The 4,605-nt window shown below is 39.6% G+C and overlaps 1 long non-coding RNA gene across 1 annotated transcript; it reads left to right on the top strand.

Moving 5' to 3' along the window:
- The first annotated feature begins 459 nt into the window (after positions 1–459).
- On the top strand, positions 460–3,420 carry LOC308101739. The gene is made up of 3 exons (XR_013934551.1): positions 460–554; positions 2,802–2,913; positions 3,201–3,420. It is a non-coding gene; the product is annotated as an uncharacterized lncRNA (long non-coding RNA).
- Positions 3,421–4,605: the final 1,185 nt, after the last annotated feature.

The raw sequence follows: 4,605 nt of genomic DNA, 5'->3' as shown, positions 1-4,605 counted from the left end.
CCATTTACACTGACATATTTATTCTTTTCATATTGTGCTTTATTTGTTTATCTGTCTGTCTGTCTGTCTGGCTGTTTCTCTCTCACACACACACACGCACACACACGCACGCACGCACGCACGCACGCACGCACGCACGCACGCACGCACGCACGCACGCACGCACGCACGCACGCACGCACGCACGCACGCACGCGCGCGCGCACGCACACACACACACACACACACACACACACACACACACACACACACACACACACACACACACACACACACACACACACACACACACACACACACACACACACGCACACACACACACACACACACACACACACACACACACATTCTGAACTTTTGATTGGTTGGGCAAGACACACATGGTCTGAGTCCACAGCCCCACCCACTGTCCAATAGTCCTTATCTTTCATCGCCTTTTGTAGTTCAACTTCTTCCATCCATCATTCTCTGCAGAAGGACCATGGAAACCAGACACGTTGTCCTGCTTTCCTTCCTGATAGGAGCTGCTCTGTATTGCTCTGTGACGGCCAACAGTAAGTTAATGTACATGTTTTATCGACCTTATTACAAATGCATGTTTTTATTTTCTCAACTAAAGTGCAAGAAAGTGTTCATTACCAGGGTTCAAGTTATGTGGGAGCTGAGCTCCCATAATAAGGGGTGTGAGCTCCCATGAACATCTGTGGGGGGCACTAACACATTAAAAACAGCCATTATTTGATTCATACATAATGCATTTTTTAGTATTGATGAGTATTATAATAGGCTAAAAGAAACGCCTTTCCCAAAATAACTAAACATACCATATTCTCCCGTGAATGGCAGAGTGGCTGCACTAAGTATTGACAGTATTGCTCAGAGCTGTTGAAACAGCAGAACTCAAGGAAAAGGGAAGTGCTTCCTTAGAAAGTTGTAGAACTCAGTGCCAGTATGTTTAACCCATTAAAACCGGGTAGCATCTGTGTAACTTTAACCATTATTTCATACTTTGAAAAAAGTATAACATTATTTTTAAAAAGAGACTAATGCACGTGCGTTACTCTCTCTTTGTGCTCTGCCACTCATAGAGAAAGTTGGGCGCCAGTGGTTGCAGCCTAATTGTTTTAATTGTTTGTCCCACATTTTTTGTGGGTGGCTATGGTTTGTCTCAATTTAAGAAATTCTTTTTGGCATTTATGATCATTTTGTTAACTGCATTATGTAATTATGCCTGTGTGTGTGTGTGTGTGTGTGTGTGTGTGTGTGTGTGTGTGTGTGTGTGTGTGTGTGTGTGTGTGTGTGTGTGTGTGTGTGTGTGTGTGTGTGCGTGTGTGTGCATGTGTGTGTTCACGTAATGAGCAGTGAATTTTCTCTCTCTCAGAAAAAGCACCCATTATGCTATATTTTCATTTATCTCCACCACTACTGTTACTTATTTTAAAGACCTCCAAAAAGAGTATAATTCGATCGCTCTTCTTAAGACTTAAACTACTGTATAGATTTTTTTTAAATCATATTGTCGTCTGAGAATTCTGAGATGTGAACATTTAAATTAACTCAAATATACAAAAATAATCGTCTCTCCAAAAAAGGTTGGATGAGGTATACATCTCGTCTTGAGGGCAAGGTATTTATGTAAAAGGTATTTGCTGCTTGTCCTGGCCAGAACAGAATGTGTTTTCTCAAACCCCCTCAATATAGATGACACTTAGGTCAAAGGTAACTGTCCTTGTTATTTCTTGTCTGTCTCATTCTGGGATGTAGTGTGTTTTAGGGGGTCAGACGTATGTATAGATACTGTAGATGTACATTTGGCTCCATATTCGAATACTTTTAGATCTCTAATACATTAAGATCTGAGTTGTTGTCTCTGTCTCATTATTGTGCCCTTATATAAAAATTATAATAATAATAATAAAACTTTATTTATATAGCACCTCTCAAAACTCTAACAAAAAAAACAATGCAGAAAACGCAGGAATGCACAGGTACAAATCACTTTCATACAGGTGCAAAAACTAACGGAGATAGACTAGTATAATTGACTAGGAGTGGGGATTAAAAGCTAATCTGTAAAAATGGGTTTTAAGGAGGGATTTAAACCGAGGGATAGACTCAGTGAGCCTGATCTCCAGGGGCAGGGCATTCCAAAGAGTAGGGGCCCTGAAGGCGAAGGCCATGCGACCTTTTGAATTTAACTGACCTTTTGGAATGGCCAGGAGTGCTTGATTTGAGGATCTCAAACTACATGCAGGCACATAGGGGGGGGAGTAGGTCCGAGATATAGGCTGGAGCAAGACCTAGCCTAGCCTTACATGTAGTGAGTAGGATTTTAAAACTGATTCTAAATTCAACTGGTAACCAATGGAGGGTGTGATATGGTCAAATTCTCTTGTACCAGCTAAAAGACGGGCCGCAGCATTCTGAACCAGTTGAAGACTGTTGATGGATTTTTTGAGAGGGAGGAGTACAGAGAATTACAGTAGTCTAAGCGTGAGAAGATGAAGGCGTGAACAACTTTTGTCAGATCAGCGATGGTGAGGAATGATTTAATTTTTGATATATTTCTGAGGTGATAAAATGAGGATTGAACGACCTTCTTGATGTGATGCTGGAAGTTGAGGTCTGGGTCGAAAGTGACACGCAGGTTTCTAACCGTGGGTTTGAGTTTTGGAGCAAGAGGGCAAAGGTTGCTTTCAATCTGGGCTCTGGCGAGTTCTGAGTACTCCAATACAGATGGCCTTGACAATATACATATAATTAAAAGCAACTTTTATATGAACAAATGACATTGTTTGCAGATTCGAATGGCCCTGGTGAATGCTGTACCAGATTTTACCCGCTGAGAGTGAACATAAAACACCTGAGGTCTTTTTACAAGACTGAGAACAGATGTGCAAAGACAGGAGTCATGTAAGTGTTGGAGTAAAACATAAATGTATGAATAAACATATTCATATATATATATATATATATATATATATATATATATATATATATATATATATATATATATATATATATATATATATATATATATATATATATACATACACGCACAATATGTCACATCGCAACGCATTGTGAGCTTGTAGATCTGCTATTTTCACTATTGTGTGCTACTGTTGTATGATGACGTTAGGGCATCAATTTACGAAACATAAGTGACAAACTTGCATATTTTCTTGTTTCTTCCACAGATTGGTCACGAAGAAGTCTCGCCACCTGTGTGTGGACCCTAATGTCCCCTGGGTTCAGAGGACCTTGACAATTCTAATTCGCACCAAGCGCCCCCATCAGCTGCCTCCTGTCAAGCTCACCACTGTCGGCTGACACCCAGGCAGCGAGAGTTATGGAACGACCTTTAATTTCATCTTGCCTATCCAAGCCCTTACATCTGCATGTCCGCCCAAGCTTTCAATAAACCCACCACCCCACTTCCTCCTTTTATGCTTGTATTATTTTAAAGTCTTTACCACTAGCATCCTTATTCTGGGGGGGGGGAACATTCGCCAAAAGTGAGCTTGTAGATCAGCTATTTTCTCAAGTGCTGTTCAGTGACCAGTCTGTGACCTCAGTGCCTGTCAAGATGCTTTCTTATTAATGCATTAATACAACAACATCAATTTAAATGTATGAACTTATGATAATTAGGTATACTGTAGGTTGTAGGTAATTGTTTTATTTGTATGTTTGTGTACAGTCTTTAAAAAGAAAGGTTTTTCACTTCATCAACATTGAAAGAACGAGGGTCAACGGTATTACTTTTCAACCACAGCTGATGAGACAAGACATCAGTAGAATGAATTTGGTAACAGCCGCCTGACACAACGTAAAATGAATGATTGTTTTTGTCATGTCAAATGGGAAATGCATTTGTCTCATCTACAACAACTTCCCCGCAATGGTAAAGAACGGAAACTTGGAACTTGGACAGGACAAGACTTCTGCCGAGAACAAGAATTAAGGAACCGATACTGCTCAGCAATGATGAAGGAAGTTATCTAGAAAAGATGTCACTTCACTTGTCATGTCACTTCATGACAACCCACAAACATTTCACAACACTTCTGCCGAAAAACAACCTATTAACCCATTATTTATGAATAAAAGTATAAGTTTAATAGTTTAATTAAAACGCTCAACACTGACTAGACAAAGCAGAAAAGACATTCTAATTTGTTAAAGAAATACAACCTTAATTGAATATAAATATGCAAGAGGAGCCAGTTAACTTAATTTCACAATCACTTTGATTAGAAATAGGGGGAAACAGTTAGCCTCACTCTGTAAGCAAACAAAAGCTCACACATTAACATGTAGTATCTCATTTGTTTTAAATCCATACAACAAATGAAGTGTAATAGCAGCACTTTTAGGATGGGGAGGGAATAATAATCACACAAATTAAACTCAGAACTCAACATCTAAACCAGGCGAGGGACCCCTTAGTTGAGAGAGAGATGAAGCAGGGACCCCCACTACATATTGTATAAAATTGTGTTGCAGCTTAAAGTTTTTCATAGATTTCATAGATAGCATCATAGACTTGTTTGACAGCACTGTCAATGTGTAGCGTTGAGTTGGATTGGATTCAGTATTTTA

Source organism: Gymnoscopelus braueri, assembly GCF_963280865.1.
Source record: "Gymnoscopelus braueri genome assembly, chromosome: 15".
In the NCBI taxonomy this organism is placed as follows: Eukaryota; Metazoa; Chordata; class Actinopteri; order Myctophiformes; family Myctophidae; genus Gymnoscopelus; species Gymnoscopelus braueri.
Note: the sequence above shows the minus strand (reverse complement) of the source record. Positions and strands in the feature narration are given on the sequence as shown.